We start from the raw sequence: 11588 nt of genomic DNA on the forward strand, positions 1-11588 counted from the left end.
AAGTACAGGGGCAGAATCGGCCACACTATACCTGATGCAAGCTAAGATGCCATTTGCCTTCTGTGCCACCTGGGCGCACTGCTGCCCCATGTTCAGCCATTGTCAACGAGCACACCCAGGTCCCTCTGCTAGGCTGCTCTCCAACTACTCCTCCCCCATTTGTAGTGCTGCATGGGATTATTGTGGCCAAAATGTAGGACCCTGGCCTTGTTAAAGCTCATACTGTTGGCCTCGGCCTATTGACCCAGCCCATCCAGGTTTCTCTGAAGTGTCTTCCTACCTTCCACCAGATGAACACTCTTCCCCAACTTGCTGTCATCCATGAATTTACTTAGACTCAATCCCCTCATCCAAGTCATCAGTAAAGATATTGAGTAGAACTGGGCCCAGTACTGATCCTGGGGGGACACCACTGGACACTGAGTGGATGCCACACCATTCACAACCACTCTCTGTGCTTGGTCATCCAGCCAGTTTTTATCCCAGCGAAGGGTGGACCTGTCCAAGCCATGGGCTGCCAGCTTTTCCAGGAGGATGCTGTGGGAGACTGTTTCAAAGTCTTTGCTGAAGTCTAGGTAGACCACAACCACATAAGCAGCGGTATACTGTAAGAAACCCAGGCCTTTGTTTCAAGTCTTGTGTGATTCTTTGCATATAATTTTTTTCTACACGGAATTTATGGGTACATTTATTAATCACATTAGCTCCTTCAGGAATGTCTTCTGCAATGACTGTACCTATTGGTCAAATCTAATTTCCTCTTCCCTAATGAAAAATGCCTACCAATTCTTAATAGCAAATTAAACATCTAATTGTGGTTCAAGCTGAAGTCAACATCCTCTTCTCAACGTGCTTAGTTTCAAAAGCATTTATTTTATCTAACTTGAATAACTGCCTAAAAATAAAGCATGAGTTCACCTTAGTTTTGTTTTGCATATGTCAGTGTAGTGCTTTGGGTGGAATGTGGATCAAGGAAAAGGTCTTTAGAAAAACATTTGCAGTACTGCATCCATCTCTGGAGCATAGAAAGGACATGGACTTTCTTGAGTGGGTCCAGAGGAAGGCCATGAAGATGATGGAGGGGCTGCAGCACCTCTGCTACAAGGACAGGTTGAGGGAGCTGGGGTTCATCCTGGAGAAGGCTCTAGGGAGTCTTAATAGCAGCCTTTCAGTACTGGACGGGGGCCTGCAAGAAGGCTGTGGAGGGACTGTTTAAAAGGCCTGAAGCGATAGGACAAGGAGCAATGGTTTGAAATTAGAGAAAAGTAGGTTTACATTGGATGTCTGGAACAAATTCTTTACCATGAGGGTGGTGGAACACTGGAACAGGTTCCCCAGGAGACAACTCAAGGTCAGGCTGGACAAGGCTCTGAGTAACCTGAACTGGTGGAGGATGTCCCTGCTCACTGCAGGGAGGTTGGACTAGATGACCTTAGCCTGGAGAAGAGGAGGCTCAGGGGTGACCTCATTGCTCTCTACAACTACCTGAAAGGTGGTTGTAGCCAGGAAGGGGTTGGTCTCTTCACCCAGGCAACCAGCACCAGAACAAGGGGACGCAGTCTCAAGCTGTGCCAAGGGAAGTATAGCCTCAAGGTGAGGAGAAAGTTCTTCACCGAGAGAGTCATTCGTCATTGGAATGGGCTGCCCAGGGAGGTGGTGGAGTCACCATCCCTGGAGGTGTTCAAGAGGAGATTGGACGTGGCACTTGGTGCCATTGTCTAGTCATGAGGTCTGTGGTGACAGGTTGGACTCGATGATCCTCGAGGTCTCTTCCAGCCTTAGCGATATTGTGATACTTTTGAGGGTGTCTTCCAAGCCAAACCATTCTGTGATTTGTTGAAAAGAGGGTGAGGTCAGCCGGGGATTTCCTTGAGTTCAGGCAGAGATCAAACAAGGATTCAGTGAAACCTTTGAATTTTATTTTTCAAATCAGTTATTCTAATGTTGCAGTGAATGAAAATATGATGTCAGAAATTGTTCTGAGTGACACAGTCAGGGTCGAATACAAGCAGCAAATAAAACCATTCCCATTTATTCCTGCTTTTCCATTTGCTGGCCCCACTGCCTGGTGGTGTGGCTGGATAGTGGTGTGCTGCAGAGCAGTTTTGACTTGTTGCTCTAGGGATTGCATGGCTTCATTTTATGCTTTTTATTTTCCTTTAATGAATATTTAATGGAAGTGGTGAGGTGGGCAGCCTGGTTTTGATATAGGACCAGGGGATTAAACTTTATTTTGATTGGCTCTTGCATGTTATCTCGGAGTAGTGCTGCATTACCAAGATTGCAGGATGTTTAATTAATGAAGTCATGTTTAATATTACTGCTCTTCTTTTCCTGCAGTACAGTGACCCACAGGTGTGACAGGTCAGGGGGGATATCCTGCCAAATTCAAGCCATGGCATCCTTTCTGGGAGAGGGGATGCTAGCTGAAAGTGCTCTTCTGGAATATTCTAAACCAGGGTTCTTGAGCATCCCTGGAAGTAGGTACCTGTGGGGGAATGTAGGTACATGGAGAAGAAATTGTTTCATGTCCTTGATGGCATAAAATATTTCTGTTATCTTATCACTCTCTGGAAAGAATTTGAATTTCAGTCAGGCCCAGGCATTTGAAGTTGCTGCTTCACTGATGTGAGGCTTGTTGAGCTGGCTTGCTGACAACCAGAAAATGTGTGGCATGATTGTAGTCAACAGCTTCTTGCCTCAGCTTTTGATAAGCTCTCTTTCCACATCTCTCAAGCCCCTAAGGAGGTGGGGCAGGATTAAATCACTCTCATTGTAGGAGATCAGGTTCATGACCACTACATCTGTGGGACCTGATGTGATGCACCCTTGGTCATTCCAGATGCTGGAATGTCTCTCTTGTGAAGAAAGGCTTAGAGCTGGAGTTTTCCAGTCTTGAGGAGGCTCCAGGGAGACCTTATAGCAGCCTTTCAGTACTTGAAAGGGGGCCTGTAGTGATAGGATGAGGGGTAGCAGTTTCATACTGAAAAGGATTGGGTTTAGATTGGACATATAGAAGAAATTCTTTACAGTGAGGGTGGTGAGACACTGGAACAGGTTGCCCAGAGAAGTTGTGGCTGCCTCATCCCTGGAAGTGTTCAAGGTCAGGTTGGACGGAGCTTTGAGCAACTCAGACCACGTCCCTCAGCACCACAAAGAGTGGACCAGATCAGGGCACAAGACATTTAAGGGGACACTTATGACATAGCACTTGGGAGCGATTTTTTCAGTACATATTTTGTCTGTTTCACTTAGTGCCCAGTCTGCCCAGTCTTGTTGCAGAGGACAAGAGCAAGCACCTGCACAAAAGAAAAGATCTGTGGATGCCATGTGGCCTCATTTCCTTGCTGTCTCCTAACAGCAATGTGGTCATTGTCCAGTGCAACCATAATAGATGTTGTTTTATATGTATTATGGCTTTAAAAAAAATCTCTGTAGTGTGGAGACCTCCTGATTTGCTCAGCTTTTCAGCTTTGCTTTTGTTTTGCCTTTCCAGCAAAACAACAATTGTGTGCTTGGCAGGGCAGCATGATGAGAGCTGTGAGGAGTTGCCATGTTCAGCTCTGGTGGTTTGCTGATGCAATCTTCTCTGTAGTTCACATGGTTTAACTTAAGTGATGTAGTGCCATGGAAAAGTGCTGACTTGGATAGATGGCCCAGCATGGGCTCTGCAGGCTGGCAGCATGGCATTTCCCAGCTCGCCCAGCTAAGCAGCACCAACCCAATGGCCAAGGGCAGTTGAGTAACAGTCCATGCCCATCTCACCTGAGTCATGGGATGGTAGGGGTTGGGAGCCTATCCAGAAAAGGGCAGCAAGGCTTGTGAAGGGCCTGGAGCATAAGACCTGTGAGGAGCGTCTGAGGGGGCCAAAACAACTCTATGGTTCTGTGTTGGCGGTGCACCTGCACGGGAGGAGTGGACAGTTCAGGTGACCCTAAACTGACCAGTGAGCCATTCTGTCCATGCCTAATTCAGTACACAGCTGAGAGATCACAAGGCTCAAGCTCTCTTCTTTCAACAGCTGGCATCCATGCAGGACTCTGTTTGTGCTGCCTCTGGTCCCAGTCTGTGAGTTCCTGAGTCCAGTTCCAGAATCCAGCTCCTGAATCTGGTTCCTGTCTGATGCTGAGCCCGTTCGGGGATTTCTGCCACATTATCAGTGGTGGCAATGCCTAACTGTCATCAGGGTTGAGTATGGTACTGGGTTTGTTATTTTCATTAAAGCTGTTTTATTTTTCTTTTCCAACCCCAAACTCTCTCTCCCTTATTCCTTTTCTCCTCCCTCTGGGAAGGGAGAGGGATTAAGAGAGAGTGTCTCTCAGTCATATAGTGGGCAGCACAGCCCTAACCCTTGACCCCAGGGAAGTGAAGTATTTTCAAATTAAAAACATGAGCAATGATGATTCCATGAGCCTGCTCTTGCTCCATGATAAATGTAGTACTTTTATTTTTCCCTTTCCTTTGAGCTTCAGCACTAATTCTTTCCACACCAAGTTTTTTTTTTGGCAGCCACAAGCCATTCTTCCCTGCTGAAGATGCTCATCTGAGAGGACGCTCTGCTGCCACTCCTCAGAACTCAACTATAAATAGGTTTTTCCAACCACTCCTAAGGAGATCCCAGCATGCTGGGAGTAGGAAACTATCTGGGCAAGAGTCAAACAAGTGAGTAAGTGTCCAAATATTTATTTCTATTGTTTGAATTATAAACTTTGCTTTTAAGTTATTATTGTCAGGGTAGGATTGTGGCATTAAAAAAACTTGGTGTTTCTGATCCTTGATAGAACAACAAAGAGACTCCTGCTTCCTTCCTTTCCTCCCACCATTACCTGGATCCAGGCCATTGGGCAAATAAAAACCATGTCTGACACACTTAAAAAGGAGGTAGAAATTTAGATTCTGTTGACATTTTGTTCTTTGACATTTACCTGCAGGAAAAAAAGTCTCTGTCATGACCTTTTTGGCTGGAAACAAGTCATAGTTGGCAGCCCAAGAGCTTGAAAACTTTGTCCTATTTCCCCCTTCTTGTCTCGTCTCTTCTTTTTCCCCCAACTTTTTGGTAGCATCTCAAGGTTATCTTGGTGAAGACAGCCCTGTTGCATGCTCATTAACGTGTTTCACATCTGTACCTCTCACGAGTGGGACCTGGGAAGTGATTTTTGGCTGCTGGTGATGCTCACTAAAGGTACTGTCACTGGACCAACATTTTATCTGCAGCATAGCTGCTGGCATTATTCTTTAGCTTGTGGAGACTGTAGTTTTGTAACAGTTTCACGACTATTTGTTGTCCTTCCAATGAAGGTAGTGGGACACTACCCAGGGAGGTGGTGGAGACCCTGTCCCTGGAGTCTTTCAAAAGGTCAGGTATCATGAGGTTTTGTGCAACCCGATGTAGTTGGGGCTCTCCCTGCTTACCTCTAGAGGTCCCCTCCAACCCAGTGCATTCTGTGATTATGTAGGTAAATCAAGACAATATCATTGCTGTCCCACAAGCCCCAGTACTCCACTGGGGGTCCCACGCCACCAAAATTCGGGTGCTTTCTTCTGGAAGTGAATCTTGTAGGTGCCTGAGGCTTTTTCTGTGGAGGCTTTCAAAGCTAACCTGGATGTGTTCCTGTGTGGCCTGCCCTAGGTGATAGTGCTTTGGCAGGGGCTTGGAAATGATGATCTCTGGAGGTCCCTTCCAACCCCAAATGTTCTATGATTCTGTGCCTGAGGCTATTTGAGCTGTGACCCAAGGTGTCTGTGTGGGACTGGAAAACACTGTGTAGGGCTTGGGGTAGACCTGTGTCCTTCTTCAGTGGTAGCAGAGGCTCAGACAGGGTATTTTGGGGCATGAAACATCTCTGTGTGAGCAAACAGAGTTGCTGTGACTGCAGTCAGCTTGCTGCAGGAGAATAAAAGCTGAAACAGTGTTGACCAGAGATGTAATTTTGTAAACCTTTAGTCACTGGTGTGACCTCTGTCTCCCCAGCACACAGAGAAAAGCCTTTGCAAATACAGCAGTTGGAGATACCCAAGGAATCTGCTCGGGACTGTAGTTTTCCACTTGCTGGTCCTACCTCCTAGGGCTCATAGCCAGTAATCAGTCCCTTAAAAGTCTCTGCCCTGGTTAATTTGATAAAACAAAAACAAATATCCCCATTTTGAGCCCCTGGCTTATTTCTTGGCCAGCTCCTGGTCAAAGACAGTCACGCCATGAAAAAGCAGGGACTTAACAGCCAACTGCAACCACCTTTCCTGAGCCAGCAGATGCTCTAAGGGACCTGATTTCAGAAACCCTTCCACACTGCTGGAGCCAGGACACCCCATGCACTGCATGTGCCTGGCACCAGGACCACCCCTTGCCCATGCTTGCATCTCTTCGGGGAATGTATTGCTGGAAGTTCTTGCCAGCTGTCAGGTGAAGCCCACGTCTGCTCTGTTCCTGGCTCCAGAGCTGCTCTGTCACTGTCCACCTGATCTGGCTGTCCTCCTGGCTGTGCTAGTGTCCAATTCTTAACATTATATGTATGCACACATCTCTTTCTCATGTATCTGTTCATAGTCAGATAAAGATCAGATGTTCTCTCTTGGGAAGGAAGACTTGAGTGCATCAGCAAGGCTTTCATAACCCACCTGAAGTGAGGTTTGGTGTCTCTACTGTATTAATCCAGTAAGTGGTTATTAAATTGCTGTTGAGTTGCTGGAAGTTGCATTCCTGAAGTGATGAAAATGAAGCCCAGGTAACCAAGTAATGGAAGGCATCTCAGAGGTGGTGTTGGCTTTTCTGATCTCCACTCAGAAGCTTCTCATATGGTGAGGGGGCTCCAGCTTCCTCCTTGGGCTCATGGCAGAAAGAGCCTTCTCCTGGGAGAAAGACCCAGAGGTCAGCCTGATTGGGGAGGATCAGTCTGCTTCTCCCTGGGAATTCAGCTGATCTGTTTGAGGCAGACTGGTTCCTTGTCCCTCCTTCTCCAATGGAAAGATGGACAAAATAGCAGGAGTAGATGAACTCTCCCTTTCTTACTTGAAGGCCCAAGAGGTGTAATTGTGGTTTGCTATTCAGGTTGGTCCCAAATGCCCACACCCTAGGAAGCCAGGGGGTTTGTTACTAGCTGTGTATCTTGCCTAACGTAAACCCAAACCAGCTTTTGGTGTCAGGGGAAGCATTGCTGTTGCCTGCAGGGTGACACACTGCAAAGTCTGCTCTTGGCAGGGCTAGTGCAGAGCCCAGGGATTTATTAAAGGATGTACCAGCAACTGCTGTGCTGGGCACTCAATGCCCATTTCCTGGGCTTGAGCACACCAGAAAACTCCTGGCATAAATAAAGCTTAATCAGGCAAACTAAATCCATTTAGGAGGAAGGAAATGTTCCATGGTAATGAAGTTTGTGTCATGAAGCCTGAAGACCCTGTTACTGTACTACCCCTGTGCTGGCTTATACATTGGAAATAGAAATGTGCTGACAGCTGTTTCCTAATAGATGTTTAGATATGAAGAGAGAATCTCCCTCCTGCTGTGACAGCTTGTCCAAATTCTCTTTTTCTTCTTGTATCATTCCACCCTCAGAGCATGGGTACAGCGGCTGGTTTATCATTGGTAATCAAAGTACGAACAAGTCCTTGCACACGTGGGGCTAAGCTTCCAGGCTTGCTGGTTTTTCTCCTGGGCTGGCAAGTAAATGCTCCTGAAGTGATAGGTGTGGTGGTAGGAGAGGAAGGGTGATTCAGGATTAGTGCATAAGCCTGGGAACTGGAAGGTCAAGCTCACCGCTGCTGTTGTGTTTAGTTGGTTTTTTTTTTCTTGGCTTAACATCACTTGTTCTTGTTTCCCAGCTGGGAAAATGCAGCTCCTGCCTTTCCTCATGGGTTGGATAACCAGCAGAGAACAGATAAAAAAGTTACACCATTTTCTGATGCTTATAACAACGAAAGTCCAAAGAGCTGAGAGCTTCTGCTCAAGTGATGGGGAAAAAAAAACAAATCCTGGACATTTGAGGGTGAAGCTGACCTCCTCAAACCTCTGAGGAAATGAGTGATCCTATTGTAACAGAGACCTCTGAGGCTGAACCAAAGAGGGAAGTGACTTGCACAGGAAGCCACTGTCAGTGCTAAGAGCAGAATGCTGCAAGAGCTGCTGGGAAGGGCAAGTGTGTGCTGTGCCCAGCAAGAGCTGGAATCTCTGAGGCCCTGTGCAGCTCAGTGTTGGCTCTCCAAGTTCATGAAGGATGTTTGTACCCTGACACCTAGCTACATTGATCTCCCTAAGGCTTCTGATTCACTCCTGGGCTGAATGACCCACGACTTGAGAAGATAAGACCTGCCGTAAGATCCATGGGGGGCTTTGCCAGGGAGTATGAGGACAGTGGGAGGTGGATATATGCTTACTGGGAGAGCCTGGACATAGTTTTGTGCATCTGCTCACAGCTACAGGTGTGCTGTTCAGCAGCAAACCCCTCAGGCAGTCTTCCCCCTGGCTCTGGCTCATCACTGGGTGAAACATCTCTTGACTGTTGCCAGCCCTGTCTGCTTAGTTTTTTTTGTCTGATGCTTTTCCAGTAATTCTGCTGTAAACTTTTGTCTGCCAATGGGGAAATGCAGAGGAAGGATGTCCTGGCTCCACTGTACAGCAGTGCCCAGTGCCTGATGGTGGAAGGTGACTGCGATTTCCTTCATGATGAAAGGCTCAGGGTAGCCACACTTCCTGGGTGGACCTGCTCCCACTTACTCCTAGCTCCATGTAGGGCTGTTGGCTACCAAAGGAGAATTACTGTAAATTTTTGCAATAGCTACAGCAAGCTAATTGGTGTCTTCTGCCCTGTGCAGTGTTTTGCTGCTTAGGTGGCTGCTGTAGCATGCAGCAAGGGCTGAGCTGATGGGAAGGCCAAGTTGTGAACAGGGTGGCTGAGGTGACACTGCTCTGGGATGCCTGAGGAGACTGTACTGACTGCAGCAATTACAAGTGAAGGGACTAAAGTAAACAGCTATGATAGACCTCAGGCAGCAGCTCAACGGAGTCCTTGGTTGGCTGTATAAAGTGGAGCTGCCCCCTCATTGAAGAGTGAAGCAAAGGAGCATCTGTATTTCTTTTCTTTTAAATTCAACTGTCAACATCCACACTAGTGTTTAGCAGGGTGTAGTGCCCTTCCCCGTGGAAATACTTTATAAAACAGTGGGGGAAAAGTCTACAAAAAATCCTTAGTCATTGTTTGCTCCTCAGGTGAGGACAGTGTAAGAGCCATGTTTCTTTGTGGTACAGACACCTGGGTTACCAGTACCTCAGCAGCTTTGGGGAACATCTCAGAATTAGTTTGTGATTCCTGAGGCTCCATAAAACATTAATTAAAACTCAAGAGCAGGTGTGAAGGCTGGTGAACAAAAGAGAAATTGAACCTGAGTTCAGCTTCAAGCTTGCCATCTGCTTTCTCTACCCTTCTCACACCTGTTCAGTTTAATCTTAAAGTTACTGAAGGCTCTGCTGGTTGCAAGCAGCAGCAGGTAATTATGACCCAGCAGGAAAATCCAAAGGCTAAAATGTCACCGCCAGCCCTACTGAAAAATTAATCTTTCCCTGAAGGTCCCTTGAGGTAAGGATACATCTGACTACTCACTGAAGTAGTCAGGGACACACCAATTACCTTCCAAAGAAGGCATTTCCTAATCTAGGAGGAGTCACCTCACATGGGAAGAGAAGGCCCTGTTCTGAGGGGACAAAAAGAGGAAGGCCCAAACAACAGCAGAACACACAAGAGAAGGATGTGTTCCCTTGGAAGGGTTTGGCTTCATCCAGTTTAAGGACCCTACTTGCCTCAGGAGAAAAGGTGTTTATAGTTTGAGACTCAACATGGGGGTGAAGACAACTCCCCTGCCTTTGCTTCTGCATGATCCAGAAATTAATTACCTGAAAGCAAGACCCTGTGCAGGTGGAAGACTGGGTGCAAGAAATGATGACTTAGATGGCAGGAAGTTGTTAAGATTCATATTTAAGTGAGCATCCGCATCTACATACATATCTGGTTTTAAATTATCTTGCTAAACTCAGCTGCTAGGGCCAGTACAAGAGCTTATGCTCATCTATTCTGCAGTCATGCAACCTCTGAACACAGGCCCTGGAATACCACTTCAGAATCACAGAATGGTAGGGGTTGGAAGGCACCTCTGGAGATAGAATCCAACCCCTCTGCCAAGGCAGGTTCACCTAGAGAAGGCCACACAGGAACACATCCAGGTGGGTTTTGAATGTCTCCAAAGGAGACTGCACCACCTCTCTGGGCAGCCTGTCCCAGCACCCTGACACCCTTAAAAAAAGTTTCTTCTCATGCTTAGATGGAATTTAACTTAAAGCATCCTCTGCCTGACTACTGCCAACATAGCTGCAGCCAGTGCTATTCTAGCATGGATGTAAGCCCATAACCTGCCAAAACATTAAAAGCAGAGTGGCAGGTGAAGCCAAGGCAACTTGCTGTCAGATTCTTAGAGCAACATAGAAGGTACCATTTAGAGATAAATGTGTTTAAATAAACACTTTGAAGTTTCTCCACTCATTTCACATTCACCTCCCCACCTTTCAGTGCTGACCTATTAAAGACATCAAACAACTTGCTTAGAGCCAAAGTCATCAAGTTAGTTGGAGTCGTGGATGCTGTAGGAGTATGGAATACATCTGAAAACCAAACTATCAGGGCTTGGCCCTGTAGCTGCCTCCAGAGCCACCTGAGCAATCCCATGCCCTGACTGCAGCTCACACTGCTATGTCTGAGGTGTGCTACCCTGGGCTCTGCCAGGAATAGTGATGCCCAACCAGCCAGCTAAAGAACGTGTTCTGAGCGTCTCACCTTAGTGGGTTCAGTTACATACAAAGCAGTTGGAGTTCATTCAGGAGTGCTGTAAATTACAGCCCTTCTGTTTGTGTCCCCAGCAGCACAGAAAAACAGCCCAAGTTGCTGGGCTAAAGCTATCATCTCCCTTTTGCCTTGTGCCTTCTCTGATCATTTCATGGATAACCCTTTCTGAAGCTGTTTGTTGTTGAGGGAGAAGCCAAGTTTATTTCTGTGTACATACAAAACAAGCACAGGAGCAGTCAAAACATCAAAAACTTATTCCCAAAGCTGAAAGGCTTACAGTAACTGGGCAGCTGTGTGAGGGTTTACCCGACAGCAAAGGTGAGGCACTGTAATTTAGTTGAAGTTTCACTGTAGATTGAGCCAAAGTTTGATTCTCTCACAGTAGTTCTAGGCTGGAGCTGGACACAGTTACAGGAGGGCATCTGCTCTGTCCTGGCTGAGACATGTACCCAAGCCCTGAGGCACCCCTGGCAAGCTTGAGGAGAGGCTGCTGGGCCTGCTGACATGTTTTGGCTTCCATCACCATCCTCTCTGGGAGATACAGTAGCTCACGCAAACAGGATTTCTTTTGTTTTTTCTAGAGCAATTGCCACTCTCTGTCATGACACAAGCTATTTGGACAAATGCTCAACAGCACCTGCCTCTAAAAGAGAAATCCATCCTCAAAAATTGTCTCAGGGTTCTTCCCAAGTATAAGCTGGGGGGGTGGTAATGGAACCTTTCAGGGCAGCCTCTGTAAATAACATGGGGTTGAAGACACAGAAA

Source organism: Melanerpes formicivorus, unplaced genomic scaffold (genome assembly GCF_026170545.1).
Source record: "Melanerpes formicivorus ecotype bairdi unplaced genomic scaffold, bMelFor1.0.p_v2 SCAF_3, whole genome shotgun sequence".
Taxonomy (NCBI): Eukaryota; Metazoa; Chordata; class Aves; order Piciformes; family Picidae; genus Melanerpes; species Melanerpes formicivorus.